The sequence below is a fragment of the Rhinolophus hipposideros genome (genome assembly GCF_964194185.1).
Source record: "Rhinolophus hipposideros genome assembly, chromosome: 1".
Taxonomy (NCBI): Eukaryota; Metazoa; Chordata; class Mammalia; order Chiroptera; family Rhinolophidae; genus Rhinolophus; species Rhinolophus hipposideros.
Window position 1 is genome coordinate 99,269,064 of NC_138047.1, and position 20,201 is coordinate 99,289,264.

Sequence of the window (20,201 nt, forward strand, 5' to 3'; positions counted from 1 at the left end):
AATAACTGTTTTGGAACAGCCTCCCTAGTCACCTGACCTGACCCCCAATGACTTCTTCCTTTACCCAAAGATAAAGGAAATATGGAAAGGAAAACATTTTGATGACATGCAGGACGTCAATGGTCATACGATGACAGGTCTGATGGCCATTCCAGAAAAAGAGTTCCAAAATTGCTTTGAAGAGTGGACTAGGTGCTGGCATCAGTGCATATCTTCCCAAGGGGAGTCCTTCGAAGGTGACCATAGTGATATTCAACAATGAGGTATTATAGCACGTTTTCTAGGATGAGTTTGCAAACTTAATTGTTCGACCTCGTAAGTTGTTTTGAAAGAATTTGCATTGGCTATATAAAGAGGACAGGAAGAGGTGAACCAAAGAAGTTCTGGGATAGGTGCATAGTCTATAGGGAAGTAGTATTTGCTGCTTTTGGCTTGGTTGGCGACAATAGTTCTGAAAGTTCATGGATAAGCAAGATGCAGTGGTGTCTGGTGATGGGCTGATAAGAGCTGAAATAGCCACGTGGAAGTTGATTTAAGTTTCAACATACATTCTGGAATGTGAACAGTCTTTTGTTGGTTTCAACCAGAGGCTCTGTTAACTGAATAACCTCCCTTGTCTCTTTTTCCCATTCTCTGGCCCGTTGTATTTTAATTTAGGACATCTCAGGAACTTTCTCTTGTCACTGCACTTGCCCTTGACATTTTGGCATGGAAGAGCCTTTTGGTTTGGAACTAATAATAACACTTTTTTGTATCCACTATCACATTCAGTTTTGCTGACAAGAAGTCAGATGCCAATCTAATTCTCATTTCTTTGTAAGTGACCGGCTTATTGTTTTGTCTCTGTATAATTTTGGAATCTTTTTAAGATCTTTTGTGTTCTGACATTTCATGAGGGATGTGCCTAAATGGGTGTTTCCCCTTCCTCCTGCTCAGTCACTTCCATGGACTCTTTCGTGCTGATGATTCACATCATACTCTAGGATTTTGTTTACTCCAATTCTTCCCCATCATGTTTTAATATCCAAGACAATCTATTCAACTCCTATTAGAAATTAAATATTAAAACTTATGGGCTCTGGATCCAGGACATCTGGATTTGAATTCGAATTGTGCCCCTTGTTACCTGAGTTATTTTATGTCTGTGTGCCTCAGTTCTTCAATTGGTAAACTGGAGACCACAACAATACCTACTTCATGAGGTAATCGTAACGACTATGGTGGCATGCATTAAAGAAATTAGAAGGTTAGCTGGCACACATCAATTTTTAAATGTTTTCTAACATTATTTCTATATTTTTAGTACACCATACTGTCTCCATAGGTCAATGGATATAGCAGGGGTACCAAAACTATGGTTACACATTTTAAGATAACATCTCTTAAAATGTGTGTACATTTTTTGACACCCTCTGTATTTCTGTCCTTCACAAAATGACAATTACATGACTTTTATCCCAGATGAGATCAGATCACACCTACCAGAAATAATGTACACATGATTTACTTGTAAGTTCTGTGTTTCTGTAAATGTCAAACTGTCGTTATGGTCATAGGTCCATTTTCATTAGATGCACAGATCCGTTTTAATCATTTCTCCTTTGCAAAACTATTTCAAGGGATTGTGAAAAGGAAGTTTTGGTGGCTGAATCTCTCCATTGATAGGTGCAGATGAGCTACCAGTTGTTATATACATGCATGTACACACAAAGAACAAAGACACATGCAATAATTCAACAAACCTCAAAACACCATCCCTTCTACATCAAATCCAGCAAGAAAAATTCCAATTGAACATTCCCTTTTCTTGTTTGACACTCATTTTTCAGAATGCCCTCATTTGAGGAAAGAGCATAATAGTCTTTGCATCAAGACTTAAGTTCCCATCTTATTTCTGTCAGGCACTACCTGCAAAATCCTAAGTAGGTATCTCCCAGGGTTTCTCTTTCTCTGTAGTTTACAAAATGAGGTTAACCTAAATGGCATAGATGGGGCATGGAGTACATACCTGCATATGGTATATAGTAAATATGCAAGCTTACTCTCTTCTTTTCTAAACCCAATTTCATAAACATTAACTTATTAGAGAAGAATGAGGTGAGTGGAGTGATCCCAGAATATAGTTTCACCTACACATAAACTTATCAAATTTGGTTCGGCACTAGTAATTCATTAATGAGTATGACACAATCACATATTTCACATCTCTCTATACTCATATGTCACTTTATCCCACACTATTTAACATTTTTTTCATGTTTCATTTTGCTGAATTTTAAATGCTCATGATTGGCAAGACATACGAAATGTTTAGATTCTCATGTCTAAATTTCTATCACATTTTACCCATCAGGAATATTTATTTTTTCACAGAATCATGGTATTGAAAACATAGGTTTCCTCTTAAAAGAACTGCTTATTGCTTTTCCTCAATGGGAATTCTTGATGTTTTGGCACAAAATTATGGAAAAAAAATAAAATATAGTTGGATGATTTCCAGGAGGAGAAATATTTGACAAGCTTGTTCTGTTAATAGTAATTAACTTAGAATGCAAATTTCAAGATCACTCTCTATATAATAAAATCTCTTTGGCTCACCTCACAGTATTAAATGATTATAATTTTAATGGAAAATTTCTGGCAAAATAGTCACATTGGCTTGTATAATGTCCCAAGGAAGGACTTTAATACCACCAAAGGGAGAAGGTTAAAGTCCATTGAAAAGTGCCCTTCATTTTCCTGGAATGGTGCCTAGCTCTTGGAAAGCAATTTACAAAAGGCCTTTCTTTCTACTATAATCTTTTTCTTCCTTCCTGATGACTCTTTTATTTTAATGCTTATAGAGAGAGCCAGAGAGCCACTTAATGCAATGTTCTGGTGCATTAGGCAGTGTCCAGGAATGAGTGAAAAGATCTAAGATGTGGAGAATGTGAAGATTGGAAAGGACATGAAAAAAATGACTCAGCCTCATTGCCAGTATCATTTATTAATAGCAGCTGCAAAGATCAGTCACTTTTGCACAGGGAGGCATCGACCACATCTTTTGTTCAGACCATTCCACTCTAAGTAGCCAGGAGATAAGCAGGGTGTTCTCACTCTAGCCCCTCCACCTTTCTCTTTAACCTGTTCCCAGAGATCAGAGGCATCCCAAGAATTATAAAGATAAAATTCCTTAGCTGCCTTCTCTGAAAACTGCCAAATTCCAGATTTGTCATTTGTTCAACTAATATTTTATTTAAAGGAAAAAGGACAGAAAAAAATGTATAATTTTAGTTATGCACCACAGCGGTATATTCAATTCCTATTGCCATTGTAACAAATTGCCACAAATGCAGTGGCTTATAACAACAAAGATTTATTCTCATAGTTCTGGAGCCTAATAGCAGGGAGTTGGCAGTGTTGTGTTCCATCTGAAGGCTTCAGGAGGAGAATCTCTGTTTCCTTGCATTTTCCACCTTCTAGAGAATTTCTAGAAGCAATGAATGTCTAGCAATGAATTTCTAGAACGCAAATGAATGTCTGCATTTCTTGATTCAAGACCCCTTCCTCCATCTTAAAATGCATCATGACAGCCTTTATTTCCATCATCCTCTCGTCTTCTGTGGTCAGATCTCCCTCTGCCCTCTCCTATTAGGGAAACTTGTGATTACATTGGACCCACCCAAATAATCTATGATAATCCCCATATTTCAAAATGCTTCATCGCAACTGCAAGATCCATTTTGCCACATAAGACAACATAGGTTCAGGGAATTAGGACAGACATCTTTGGGGAAACATTATTTAGCCTACCACTAGTATAATGAAATATTTAGATTCCATGAGTCATTCAGACAAGTTTCAAAAATCACATATTTGCCAGATTGTCAGATCTGCTTATGTAGAAATATGAGAACTATGACACTATGTACGGGCTCTTCCTATAAAACAAAACAAAACAAAACAGAAAAACAAACCAACAACAACAACAAAAAACACTGCTAATCGAAACTATTAGGCAAACTGAGTACAAAATCATTCAAGAATTTCAGAATGGAAACAGTAACTTCTAAAATAAAAATGTTCACATCTGAAATGTAAACATTTTAATATATTTCACATAATTATCATTTCAAAAGTTTCTTTTTGTTGTTTAAGAAAGGAGCTTTTACATAAGGGCGAGGCTAGTTTTAAAGACTTATATATCATATTAGATGTTAAACAAGTTATAAGGATTCCATAAAGAAAATTTAGATATTTTATAATTCCTTGAGAGTATCAAGATCCCTTTTGAGGAAATAAAAGCTTAGATGGCTCTGGGATCCTACTTACAAATGTTTGGAAGCTCAAATGACTATAACCAGTTACCGATATGTATATTTTAAATGTCTTAAACTTGAAGCCAAAATCAGATATTGTGATTGAGCTGAAAATTTCTGATTGCAGAAGAGTGCTATGTTTAAGGACATTGAAATTATTTTTTTAGATGAACTTGAGATTTATAACTCAAGGGAAAGATTTCATATTGAATAAGTTCCCTAAAGGGTGTTTCTCTCTTGGTTTGCAGAAACTACTATGCTGAGTAAAGGTTTAAATAAATTACATTATAAAATGATAATGATGCTGATAATAGTATTACTAGCTGACATTTTACACATACACACACACAAACATACATACACATAGATCCATGGATTTTTTGTTTTTACAAATCTCCACATTCAATACCCTACTTGGATATGGAAATAATACCACAGATAAATGCAACTCAGAGATATCGCACATAAAATTGCATTGTAAATGCCAGAAGGCCATGGTAACCAGCATTACACAGTCTTTTCATCTCAGACCTATTTTGAAATAAAAATCATTGCAATCTGCTTCCAGAAATCACCTGAGATTGATACACATCAGTATCATGGACCTTAAGATAGGAAGAGACCTTAGCAAATCAACATATTTGTTGAAAGATTTAAATACCAAAAAGATACAGGTTCAAGTGTAACCTCTATTCTTATTAGCTGTGAACTCAAAAATGTCAGTCACTTGTCTGAGAGTCCAATTCTCCATCTATAAGAATGAGGTAGTAATACATGTATCCTTTGGTTTCACTGAATTGATGTGAAAAGAGTTCGTAAGTCTTTTCTGTCATAGCATGCAGAACAAAAGCAACGATCAAAACTATCTACTGAGCAATGGTAACATGACAAAGAGTATTCTCCAAATTACAAAGAACTCAACAAAGTAGATCTGACATTTTACTTAGAACAAAAAAACTGGATCAGAGAAGTAGAGCTGATGGCCGAGAGTTACAAGAAGAACAAACTTTGATTTTAAGCAAAGCCTACGCAGACTGTTCTATCCGCTGTGCCCAGCTGCCTCTCAATAAAATAGAATACAATTTTATGATTTAATCCAACAACTTCCCCTATAAATAAACAAAATGTAGATCCAGGACAGGGAAAGTATCCGTTTGAGTCAATCTGGTTTCTAGAGGCAGAATTTGGTGATCCAATTCAGGTTGAAAGGTGCTCCTTTTTCTCTAATATGATGACCCTATGAACATCCTGTTGTGATCAAGAATTTCACGAAAACAGTTAAAATATTATTTTATAAGGTAGTATGGTTATTGTAATTTAAAAATTAATACAGTTTATATATTGTAATTTTTAAAAATTAAGGTCAGGGTTCTCAACTCCGACCAAAACTCCACTTCATACCTCTTCTAAGGTCAAAACCACAATTTCTGGGAGAGTTTTATAACTTGACAATGGATAGAAAAGAGGGAAGCACATTAGTTACTCCTTATATTCTTAGTTCAAAAATCATACACTCAAAGATGTAGAGTAACTGAGACATTCAATTGGAAACAGAGGTAACTTTTTTTACTAGTCTGTGTGTCTCAACTAAGAATAACACTTTACACACCTATAAAAGTTGAGTTCCTTTTACTCATCCATTTAATAGTTCACACAGAACCCTCAGCATGCTCTATCACTAGGCCAAGTAGAAACCGGGCTTACCCCTTGTTTCAAGCCACTGGTAGCCAATAAAAGCAAGTCTAGGTAATGGTTTCCACAGTTTGATTGATACAAGTTGCACACATAAGCTACCTAACATGCTATTGTCATTTATGTGGTTTCCAGCTACACAGGTCTCTTACTCCTATAGGTTTTGCTATTTTCAAAATGGATATCTTTCTCTACCTCATTCACACTTAACCACACCTGGAGCATTAATACTTTCTATTGAGCCCCAGTCTCTTCTTACTCTCTCACTGCACCTATGATCTAAAAAAAAGTCAACAGGAAAAAAAGGTTCTGGTTGAAGATGACGATATCATCCAAAATATCTTTTTCAGCTCATGGCAAACACTATGTATAAAAAAAGAATTGCAGAGATTTTCTGGATGAGATGAGCCTCTGAGTGATTTGCTCTCCATGGAAATTTATTGTACCCAATCTGTCAACAAAAGTGACAAATTAATGCAGCTGGGAAAATTTGCTTCTATCTCTACTGGCAATATATTATAGAGGCCAGGCATTGATTCATTCATCTGTATTTCAAAGTTTCAAGCATACAGTTTATTATAAGGAACTTTATTACCCTATATGCATATTGGTATATATGCAAATACATAAACATATATGCAAAATAGATGGATAGATAATAGATAAATAGACATAAAATTTAATTATATTTAAAGCAATTCCATTTCATCTTAAGGCCTTACTAGCAATGTTTTGCTTAGGGAAAGGGAATTACCACAGTATTAAAAGACGTGTTGCCTTTTTACTCCTAGAATACAACAGCTTGCTCCTCTCTGAGAGATATCGTAATTTCACTTCCAAAAATTCAGGTGACTGAAGGTAGTCTTGTCCAAAGTCCCTCCAACGTACTTCTGAAGCCAGGTATGGTAGTATTATCAGAAGAGAATATGTTGTGGAAAATGTGTATTTAATCACTTTAATTTGGATATTATATGGTAATGTTAACCAAATAGTCTAGATGGTAATGAGGGTCCTAAGGTAACGGATTTCTAATCATTGAGTGCATTTATTAACACTGGTTTTTTCAAACCATCAAAATTTAGACAAAAGTCAACCACCTACAAATCTCTTTTGGAAACAATATATTCTATATGTTCTTTTTTTTTATTTATTGCTATCTTCCTAAACTTTCAACAAATTTTAAAGCAAGAAAGAAAATGATTTTCTTTTAGATAGGTGCTAAATTAACAAAATAATTCATTCCAGGTGTGCGTGTATAGGGTTGGGCTGTGTCTAAATTAGAAACTAGATTTCAAGCTTTGCATGATGGCACAGTATCCTCTCTGATCAGTTACATTTGTTCTGTATAGAACATTTCCACCAATCTACCACATCAAGCAACAAGGTACAAATTGTGAAAAATTATTGAGTCCATTATGAGCATTTTGGAGATTGTGAACAAGATTAACTAGAACTGTCAGTGTTTGAACTTTTGAAGTTCATGGTTCCTTGTCACTGTATACCAGTTATCTTTGGTAGAAGCTACAGCATCCAATTTCCCTCCTCGAAACTATACCACATTTTTGCATTTAACAAATTTTGCAATATCAAAAAAACCAAATCTACTTATAAAACCAAATATGAAGCAGAAAACATTTGATTGTTTGAAAAAAAAATAAATTAGTTGCAAAATTGAACTTCTCAACTAAAAAGCAACAATGTCCATGTCAAAATTTTAACTGTTAGCAGGTAGTTTGTGGCAAAGATGGCTAACTAATGAGGCTAATTTGAAATTGTGTGTGGTTCTCTGTTGAGACTGATATTACTTGTCTCCAACACAGACAATTAACTGCTCAACTTTCTGAAATTGGGGGAAGGCATACATAACCTTCTAAAGATAATAAAATTCCATCTAGGTCAAATGAACATAACCAAACTCAAGAATAAATACTTTAAAATTGTCATTTTAAAAGAAGTTTTCGTAAACTAGTAGATCAAATTTGGAGTCGAACATTAAAATGTAAATGACTATCTTGGGCTGTATTGGAAGCAAAATAAGGAGCCAGGTTCAGCTCCTAGACTCTACCTGCCATCAGGGTCAGGTAGACTGAGCTTGGTGCTTTAGCATGGCTTCTTGGGACAATACACCAACTGGTTCCTCCCTCTACCTGCTCCCTCATCCTCCAGCCAATGGGCTTATCCACATGCCCATTTCCAAAGACATATGAGTGGAAACTGCCAGACCTCTTATGGCCTGACCTTGGAACTGTCACAATGTCACATCTGCCACATCCTCCTAATCAATGGTGAGACCAGATACAAGGCGTGGATAAATTGAACCCATTGCCTAATGAGAAGAATTGCAAAGTATGATGGCCATTTTTGCAATTTACCACAAAGATATATAGCTTCCGTTTTATCCTAGGGATTTCTACCTTGTGGGTGGGATGGGGAAAGTAGTCTTTCATTGAAGCAGGTAGAATCTTCTTATAACTTGATGGGCCCTAGCTACATTTTCCTGTTGACACCTTACTCCATTAAAAAAACATATATATATATATATATATATATATATAACATATAATATATAATATATATACATGTATATTCTACTTACTGCATTTGTATAAATATCAAGATTATATTCTCCAGTGAAAGTGTAGTAAAAATTTTCATGGGCCCTAGGCATTGTGTAGAATGTGCCTTTTTGATAAGTCAATGCTTATTGCAAAGGACAGAAAGAAGAGGCTTTCTAATCAAATTATCCTCATATATATTTTCTTATCTACTTTCTATCTCTGTGGATTTGTCTTTTCTGACATTTTATATAAATGGAATCATATAATAAGTGGCATTTGTATCTGGTTTCTTTCATTTAGCAAAACACTTTCAAGGATCACTCATGTTATATAGCATACATCGTCACTTCATTCACTTTTATGGCCAAATAATATCCCATTGTTTGTATATACAGCATTTTGTTTATCCATTCACCAGGTGGTGGGCATTAAGACTGTTTCTAGTTTCTCTACTCTAAATCATGTTTCTATGAACATTCATGTAAAACGTTTTGTGTAGACATAGACACACACACACACACACACACACACACACACACACACACCTTGGAATGAAATTACTGAAACATATGGTAACATTATATTTCATTGCTTGAGTAATTGCCAGACTGTTGTCCAAAGTAGCTGCACCATTTTATATCCCATGTGCAGTTCATGTGTGTTCTGATTTCTCCACATCTTTACCAAGGCTTGTTATTATGTGACTTTTTGATTACAGCTATCCTAGTGGGTAAACAGTGGTATCTCATTGTGGTTTTGATTTGCATTTTCATGATGACTAACAATGCCTAGCCTCTTTTTATGTGCTTACTGCCATTTGTATATCTTCTTTGGAGAAATATCTACTTAAGTCCTCTGCCCATTTTTAATTGGTTATTTGTATTTTTATAGATAAGTTGTAAAATATTTTTAAATATATATTTTATATGAGAGTTCCTTATCAAATATATGATCTACAAATATTTTCACCTATATATAGGTTGTCTTTTCATTTTCATGGTTGTGTCCTTGGAAGCACAAAAGTATTTTAAATTTTAATTGAGTCCAATGTATCTATTTTTTTTACTTTTGATATAACATATTTTTTTAAATGTTACCTAATTCAACATCATAAAGATTTATTCCCATGTTTTCTTCTAAGAGTTTCAAAGTTTTAGCTTCTACATTTAGGTCCTGATTCATTTTGTGTTTATTTTTGGATATGGTATGAGGTGGGAGTCCAATTTAATTCTTTTGCATGTAATAATCCAGTTGTACCAGAACCATTTGTTGAAAAAAACTATCCTTTCTTCCAGTGAATTATCTTGACAATGATGTCAAAATCAATTGACCATAAATGTAAGTGTTTATTTCTGGACTTTCAATTCTATTCCATTGATCTATGAGTCTATCCTTATGCCAATATCACATTGTATTGATTACTGTTATTTTATAATAGATTTTGAAATCAGGAAGTGTTAGTGCATTGACTTTGTTTTCTTTTACACAAGTATTCTAGGTCTCTTGTATTTCCATATGAATTTTAGAACAATGATCAATTTCTGAAGAAAAAGGCAACTAAGATTTTAATATACAATATCCTGAATCTGTACATTAATTTGGGGAGTATTACCACCTTAACAATATTAACTCTTTCAATCCATGAACACAATTTCCACTTATTTAGGTCATTTTAAATTTATTTCAATTATGTTTTATACTTTTCAATGTACAATTTTTGCAAGTCTCTTGTTAAATTTATTATATATATATATATATATACACACATATATGTATATGTATAGATATACATATATATACACTACTGTAAATGGAATTGTTTTCTTAATTTTCTCATGGAGTTTTAACTGTTTTCTTACTCCTAGCTGCTATCTAGAATCAATTATAACATCAAGACAATTCACAAGTACCTAATATATACTAACAACTTTTATACACAATGAAATTTTCAGGCTATCATTGAGAAAACAGATAAAAAAAAGTATTATCTTTGTCTTCTAGTGTGAAATAATAAAGAAAAAGTATATATATATATATATATATACTTTATATAAATGTATATATATATATATACTTTATATATATATATATATATATATATATATATATATATATATATATATGTATGTATGTATAAAATCTTTGTTCCTTGAACAGAGCTCCAAACACCCTTGTAATTCCCTTAATGATAATAACTCTAGGAACATTTTCTGTTCTAATCTTTGGAATTTGACCCCAGTTCCTGATACAAGGCTCCTAAAGCCCTTGGAATTTCCTGAGTGATGGCAGTGTCTTTTGTACTCATGAGGCAACTCTTGCTTGGTTCCTGGATGGCAGCTGGTCATTGGAATGGCCAAGCCATAATTAGAAGTTTAAAACTTCCTATCTTACCCCCCACACTCTAGGAAGGAGAGAAGGACTGGAGATTGTGTTAAAGATTGGTCATACCTCCATAATGAAGCCTCATAAAAATCCAAAAAAGTTCAGAGAGTTTCATACCAGGAAAATGGAGCACCCCAACCCCATGGGAACAGGGGCTCCTGAGTTATGGACCCTTCTGGACCCCACCCTATGTATCTTTTCATCTGATTGTTCATCTGTATCATTTGTTATATCCTTTATACTAAACCAGTCAATATAAGTGTTTCCCTGAGTTCTGTTGGTCATCCTAGTATATTACTGAATCCAAGGAGGGGTTCATGGGAACCCCAATTTACAGTCAGTCAGAAGTACAGATGACAGACAACCTGAGACTTAGAATCGGTGTCTAAATTGGGGGAAATCTTATGGGTCTGAGCACTTAGCTCGTGGGATTTGGTGGTGACTCCATGTAGATGGTGTCAGAATTGAATTGAATTGTAGGACACCCAACTTGTGTCCCAGAGCATTAGTTGATGTGTAGAAAACCCATACCACTGGTGTCAGAAGTTTTGTGTGTGAGTAAAGGAGAAACATAGGAGTGTTTTTCCAAACTCTTTTAGGAACTTATAAAAAAACAGTTTCCATAGTAAAACACTCATGTTGAATGGCAGAGCCCCTGCTGTATAATAAATGTTTCTGAATAGTAAGTAGATGAATGACAGAATGATTGCAATTAGGATAATGATGTCTGTTTTAATGAAAAAAATAAATGGACAGCCTCTTAGTCTACCCATTAATCCTACCTCCTACTTCTGGTGTCCTCTCACTCTATATTCCAGGAATTCCAGGCTATTTACATCTCCTAGACTGTCCCATTTCACTCATGGGCTACTGTATATCAAAAAATATATCTAGAACAATTTCCTGTCTCCAGCACTAACTTCTTTGTCTTTGCCGAACTCTTCCTTAACCCCCTAGTCTCAGCTCAGTGTAACTGTCACTTCCTTTTAGAGGCCTTTCCAAAACTTTTAACTTTGGGTTAGGGTCCTCTGTTGTTCTCCCATAGTAACTCCCAATCTCGAGCTGCGAGCTCCCTGAGGTCGTGGAACTGTGTACCTTCGTTGTTCAGAACAAAGGCTGGCACATAGAAAGCATTAAAAAATAATAATAATGACCTCAAAAATAATTAAACACAAATGAATAAAATTATCCAGAAGCAGTTGCAGTCCATGTCTTTAGGGCATTGGATTTAATCAACATTTCCCTCTCCTATTCCTCAATTTTCCTGTTTCTTTGTTCTCCCGTTTCATTTTCACTTTTTTCTTACTCACCCTTCTACCTCCTACTTTAATTTTTATTGCCATATGTCTCTTGTCAAACACGGTACTTCTTTAAAGCATCTTGAAATATTCCCCGTAACGTTTAAACAGTCATAAAACTATTTAAGTGACACATAATACCATATGAAACTACTCTAAAGAGAGATGAAAATCATGTTCCCAGAACCCGCTCCCCATTCCCACATCACCAAAAACCAATCGGGGTTGAAATAATGTCACTCATCTAGAAAAAAAAAATAATTGTGGACTCACAGGATGAAGTAGTATTTTGGCATTTTAAAACTATATATAAAATAAATATGTTTTGAAATCAACCTACTAGTTTACTGTCTTCTCCTCACCAACATATGCTCTGAATTGCATATTCAACCCAAGGTTTACTAACCCTGAGATGTTAGGTATATCACTTCACCTCTCTGTTTTCTAGCAATTACATGTGAACACTAACACCCCTGCATCCATCTGTCCCAATATATGGACGGAATGGAATGTAAAAGACACATAAGCGGTCTGTCCCTTTTTCTGGCATGTGGAGTATGCACAATAACTTAGTTCTAGTCTCCATCCTCCCCACTTCCTATACAGACATTGCTATCATCCCCCATTAAATGCTTCACTGAGATACAAGCCCTATTTTTGAATAAGTACATGGTTGATAGTCATTTTGGACCATTTATCAATTTAAAAGTGAAGCATACTACAAGAAAAACAAAAATACTCACAAATCGATTTCTTATGTTCCTTTTTTTTTTTTTTTTTTTTACTATTTCTATAACGGTTATTGAAATCCAAGTGAAGAAATTATGACTTTCTCTTGGGACTGCCTCTGGTTACCCCACAATATATGTACCTCCCTTTAGAATGGCAGTGTTCATTGTCACTGCCATATTTTGCTCAAAGAGTTAAGTATTTTCCAAAACTCTGCAAGCCATTTCCCCTATAAATTATTCTTATTAATGTTTCTATACTAAAACGCCTACATGTTGCATTTCTTTAACGTGTGGGGGGGGGCAATTTCAATATTTCAAAGACCCCTATAAATCAAGCATAGTGTTGTAAAAATGAAGCAATTTGGCTGGAAATCCAAAGACATGGTTCCTGTCTGACATTTGCATCAGAAAGTCAGCCAAGCTTCTGAGTGCATTAGGCCATGGAAACAAGAGTCCTTATGATAAACAAGGGCTCTGGGAGATGGTGTTATCACAAAGAGGATTATTTATGCTAGTTTGAGAAACAAGAAAAGGGGGGAAATGTAATCCCCTTCAGGTCTTGAGGCTGCTGATCAAATAAAAATTTCAAAGTAAAATTTTTGAAAATTGGCTCTGAGAGTGCTTATGGTTTTAGTCAGAAAATAAGTGGGCAGAGGGACCTGGGGGATGCTAGAATGTGAACAAAAAATGGGTTGATGTTAATTCTCTTGAAGCAGGATTTTAATTCTCTTAAATATTCGAAGATACACTTACTGCACTTCAGACCTCACTGGAAATAAAATAATCTCTGCAGAGGAAAAACAGTAAAATAGAACACACAGACCTCATACAGAAATGCACTCTCATTTAGAAACACCCATAAATATAAAGCCCATAGACCAAAAAACATAGTCCAAAAAAAAAATCCAAATATGCCAATTCATGAAATTTGCACAATTATTCTGAGGTCACACACAAGCCTGGGGATGAAAAGAAGGGCCAAGGGTTTAAACCAAATCCCTAAACTTAAAGAGCATAAAGTGTCTTTAAACTTAAAGTGACAAACAAAAAGTAATATATTTTATTTTTCTTTAACGTGGTTCAAGATTTTTTTTTTCTGGTTCTTCTATTCAAGACAAGGAGAGTTTCTCATATATACAGAAAAAGCATGATTTTTACTCCTACTGTAAACATACAAAGCAGTTTGGGCATGTTATTAGGATACATAGGAAATAGCGAGGGGAGCAAATAAACAAGCCTTTTATATACACCAGGATAGACATTAACTGAAGTGGCCATGGCTACCTGTGACCACATTTCATTATTGTTTCACACCATAATGGTAAAACACATCAAAATTGCAGTCTGTCCGCCATGGTTTCGAATCCCAGCACTGTCTGCCATTTACAAGCTCTGGGAAAGATGTGTGGAAAAGACATGTGCGTGTGTGTGTCCCTTCCTCAGTTTCTGCGTCTTTAAATGAAAGTAACGCATGTTGAACACCCAGATTGCATTACACAGTCCATCCTTTTGGTATTACAAACTATCATTTTACTATAATGTCAGACACAGATTAGGCACTCATTCAACATACGATACATTAATCTAATATAATACAATAGTTGCTTCAAATGATTTGCAGATTACATTTAATTGAATCAACTCTAAAATAATCTAATTGAAGCCACATTAAATGAGTAATGAAATATGTTCAAAAGAGATGAAGAGTCTGAAAGGACAATCCTATGTCTAAAATACTCTTTCCTTCTAAGCAGTTTGTTTATCAGGAAAATTCCTGGGTACCCAAGCGAAAGGGAACCCTTGATGTGCAGCCACAGTAAAACAGATGAGCAGATGCTCGGTGCAGGTTAGAGGTGTCCTGAGAGGAGATGACAGGTCTGCAGAAACACTCATGTATATTCTCCCTTAAGGTGATAAACAATAAGGACCGAACATCAAGTGGAAAATCCACCCCATCAAGCAATTGTCTACATTACTTAATACAAAACAAATGAATCTGAAGGATGTTTACCATTGAATTGGCCACCTGCTGTGCTGCCATTGTGCTGTGGGGATTCAGATTAGAAACCCTCTTCCATTCCGTGTCTCTGCAGTTTTATATCAGAGGTTATAGCCTAAAGGATAGATACGAGTAAGAGTACTCTGAGATAAGCACACTGCAAACTAACAAGGGATACTGGCTCAATGGAGGAGGTCTAGGTTCAATACCAGAAAAGCATGGAGATAATAAAGACTATAATTTTTAGTACACAATGAAAAGATGAATGGAAAGCACTTAACCATTGTAAATTCTTAGGAAATATCAGTTAATGTTTTTATAGATTAGTGCTTGCGATAATGGTATCAATTCTTATAGTTACATGAATATATTATTATTTTTAATATTACGTCTAACGGAAGTTTCAGTCAACATGCCCAAGAAATAAGAACAATGATAATTAGGATCAAATGTCAGAGATCAAGAATATTGAGAAAAACTGGACAAGGAGACCCAAGAAGGGGATCAGGACAATGTCAGTAAATCATGACAGAGAACTTCCGGAATTTACTTAATACATGTTAGCCACAGAGTAGAAAAGCAGTTGGATTATGCCAAAGGAGCAAGAATGAGATAAACATGGTTCCGGTAAACCCATTTCTGCATCCCTGTTCCTCATTTCAACTTTCAACTACCTGTGTCCCTCTGAGACCTTTCCTACCTACAGATGGTTATTGTCTTTTCCAAGGCCATTTTACCACCTCTGTCAAAAAAGCTTTGTCCCATGTCCCATACTACCAAAACCCTGTTTTGTGATTTCTAAAATGACAGCTAATAAATATCATAATGCTGCCTATGTTAAGGAGATATTTTTAAAGTCTCTGGCTTCCTTCTTACTGAGGATATAGATTCATTTCTCATAGTGTTTCAGGGTAGCCACAGTTTGTCATGGGCTGAAATGTAACCCCTCAAAATTAATACATTGAAGCCCTAAGCCCCAACATGACTGTTTTTGGAGAGAGGGCCTTTAACCTTTAGCTAACATTAAATGAGATCACAAGGCTGGGGCCCAATTTGCTAGGGGTAGTGTCCTCATAAGAAGAGAACTTTCTCTCTTTCTCTGTCTCTGTCTCTGTCTCTGTCTCTCTCTCTCCCCCTCTCCCTCTTTCCATGTGCACACAAGAATAAAGGCCACATGAGAATGCAGTAAATGGCAGCTGTTTGCACACTAAAAAGAGGCCAAACCAGATGCCAAACATGTCGGCACTTTAATATTAAACTTATAGATTATGGTACCATGAAAAAACGAATTTCTATTGTTTAAGCAAGCCAGTCTGTGGTATTCTGCCATGGCAGATTGAGCAGACTAATACACAGCCTTACCAAGAGTACAAGATAAAATATACCATACTGTTAGGTGCATTTTATAAACTACTAAAATTAATCTTATAAAGTCTAACTCCATTTTTTTCATCAACATAGTTAGATGTTTTGCTTAATGCTGCACACTAGAAAATTAATATAGTGCATGGCGTACTGAGTGCTTATTACTGGAATATTGACTGATAACCAAAGTGAGAAAAATTTCCAACGGCTACTTAGACGAGGATTCTGAATTTATTCATCGATTTTGGATGAGTGGGGGCTTTCACAGGACAAGAAGGAATCTACAGAGGTGATGACTGTAACACAAGATGCTGAGGTCATATGATTCTTTTTGTTGTTGTTGCTGTTAATCAATTAATTCCACCAAAGAAATCAACTGAGATTCTCTTTTTTTACCCATGATGCTTGATATACAGGAACATCTTCTATTTTCATATTCTATGTTCTCAGTGTACAATATGTGTTGCCTCCAACCCAAACCTCCATATTACCCTCCAAAGTTATCTACTATGAAAGCCTATAGGTAACCTTTCTGTAAGGGGAGGCGGGGTGTTGATAAGGTTAAAGAAGAGTGTCAATACCAGTGAAATTCAATTCAGTCTTTCATAAGTGAAAAAAAGAAAAAAGCAAAAAGCAAAAAATGTAAAAGATAAGACTCTACAATAAAATTAGATGGCTGATGGAAAATGTTTAATGCCTGATAGGAGAACTTAAGACTATTTTTAAATACTTGAGACTGCTTAGAAATTTCCCCCCACGAATGGGGGGGCGGGGGGGAGGTAAGGACAGTAATGATGTACTGCTGAATATGTCACATTCATGTGTGGGTACATTCCCTTGTATTGATGTTGTTCCGGCCCTAAAGCATTTGTCCTCTCACCTAACTTCCCATTTTCCTAGAGAGAAAACTCAAGAAACACTGTGTAAGCAATCCTTCCAAACAGACGTTTATTTATCCGGAGTAATTTTTAAACTTTTCATGGCTTATGGACATCTGACCGCAAAGTTTTGGCAAATTGATAGACTTGGTCCAATCTTCTTGCTCCTACATTTTTTATTATCTTGTCATCCTCACATTTTCAGGGTTGAATATGTTTTGCAAGCAAATTTACATAATTTGTGTTCCCAGCGTTGTCCTTTCAAACTGAAAATTCAACTAAAAGTGATGGTGAAAAAACAAACGGAGATTTCAACTGCCCAGGGCATTATAGGAGATCTTTGAGACCTATACAGTCAGGTAACTGAAAACAAATGATGCTTTTTCTTTATCTCCAAGGACTTAATTCTAGCTACTACTTTCAATGATTTAATTTATTCCTTTTGTGTCATCTCTCACAAAATTGCCTCCAAAACACAGGCTTGCCAATGGCACATGAACGCCGTAGCTGCCGATTTTCTTAAGGGTTTGCAAAACAACATTAAGTAGCTATTTTTCTCATTCTCTGTTATAGCTGAAAATCTATTGTGGTGCTGCCTTGAGTGTAATCATCCTTCCTCCTCAATCTACACATTTAAGTGACTTTTGACAAGTAACCTCTTCTCTATGAATTTCAACTACATTATCCATTGAATACTGGAAATAGAATCACCATTAGAGAACTGTAGCAATGACATATATGTGATACAGATTGCTATCATTCCCTCATATTCATTCTTCTTTCTTCCTTTAAATAATTAAGCCTCTGGGTTTCAACTGAGTACATAGCCTCCTGGTTAAAAACTATGGATTCCAGACCCCATTGAGACTAGTAAAGACCTTTGACAAAGTTCTGGCCAGTGAATTGTGACAGGAGTGATGTGTTAAACTCCTCGATGGTGTCCTTAAAAGGAAGTTTTTTGTTCTCTCTGTCCTTGTTCCTCTTTCCCAAAGGCTGGGATGTGGACATTGAGGTGGTGAACAAGCTTTGTCCTGCAGACAAGGAAACATCTCAGGGAATGACAGCAAAACATGAGAAAATGAATGTGAGTACCTAAGAAATCTCATGGAGTTAAGACCCTGACCTACTTATTTTAGTGAAATTTTACATTAGGAAGAAAATACCCTTTTTCTTTGTTGAAACAGTCAAGCCAAAATCCTCAATCATCCAATGTATAAAGCATGCTGTACAGACACCATACGTAGGCATGATATTTCCTAAACACAGAAATTCCTTGCATATTAGTCATGCTAATATCTAGCACCAGAATCTAAACTTAAAAGTCACCAGGGTTCTACACTCTCGTATGTGTTGTTTGTGAGTCAGAAGTAACTGTACCATTTTATAGATGATGACACAAATGAAGGTTAAGTAACTTTTTCACTATCACTATGAAGAAATTCTTAAATTAGCTTCAGGGTTCCGAACTCACTGTTCTTCTATCTACCTCCAAATTTGTTATAGTCCCTTTGCCTCTCTCAAAGTACAAACCTACCTCTTCCCATTTCCTTTATGCTTGTATTAGACTACATTTGCAAGGGACTGAAATGTACTGAGGATACCTCTAGTAAAAGAGATCTCATGGAGCCCTGAGAGAGGAGACATGGTTTTGCCAGAATCAAAATCAAATATAAAATCTTCTGTATTTATAACCATTTCTGAAGAAGAGATCTAGATTATTCTTTCTGAATAAATGTGTACATGGTTCATTTTTTATCACAACAATTATCATATTATTTATAGAATGTTTTTCAAAGGGTACAGTGGGTATCAGTGGTGGTAAGGAAGATGATTTTTCAGGTGGTTCATTAATTAGTGTTTTGCATTTTAAAGTTATTTACTTTAACTATATTTAAAAAATACAACTGTACATCAAACCTGTGAATTCATAGATAGTGAGGTTAAAATGGTGAATCATTTTGAAATAGATTTAAATAAAAATATTAACACAATGGTATAGAAAAATAGTAAAAATATTAAAGGTTTTACGCAAACATTGCAAAAAAAAAGAAATTGTTAAATTAAATAAAGAGAGGTGAGGAAAGAGGGGGAGAAGGAGGGAGGGAGGGAAGGAGGGGTCGAGAGAGAGAGAGAGACAGAGAGAGACAGAGAGACAGAGAGAGAGAGAAGCTCCAACAGAAAATGTTTCGAGTGTGTCTATTCTTGGGATGATGATATCCTTATTGGAGAGGTATATAAGTACTGCATACTGAAAAGAAGGGCTTTTTTTTTTCTTTTTGGTTCATTCACCCAGAACATGAGCCAACTAGAATTGCTGAGAACCTACTATGTGTCTCTTATTGCACTTGGCATAGAAAGTAATAAAATAGTATTAAAAATCACTACCTCTAGCCCTCAAAACCAGGTCTCAAAACGATGTTCTATGTAAAGGGAGGTAAAGAATATACACATGAATGCTCAATTGTATGTGTTTGGGGGAGGGACAGAAAAATGACTGCAAACTAAATAAATATCCCCCAAATGGTCTCCCTATCAATTTTACCTAAATTAAATGAAGGCAAATGATGAAGTTCAATGATCTGCAATACGATGATGGTGTGAAAACTCCTCTCTCCATAAGCATATTTATTTCTAGCTTCACTGAAATGATGAACTACCTATTCATAAAAATAGTCTAGTAAAGAAAAAGCAATAGACCATGAGCTGGAATTAGCATAGATTTCCAAAGAAACAAATCATGCCAGAAAATATGACTCTTTTTGTCATGCCATTTGAAGATAAGTCGATTAAGGAAGCATTGCAGAAGTATTGGATTATATTTGATTTATTCAGGCCCAAGTTAGTGTCTCAGGAAAACGTGCTCTTGTATTAGGCAAAATTGCTATAGGTGTTGGATGAGCACTGTCAAATAGATTGCATACTAACTGAAGGGTCATAAAACAAAGAGTAATCATAAATTGCCTGGCATGTAGATGAAAATGCCCCAACTACAAAAGTTTA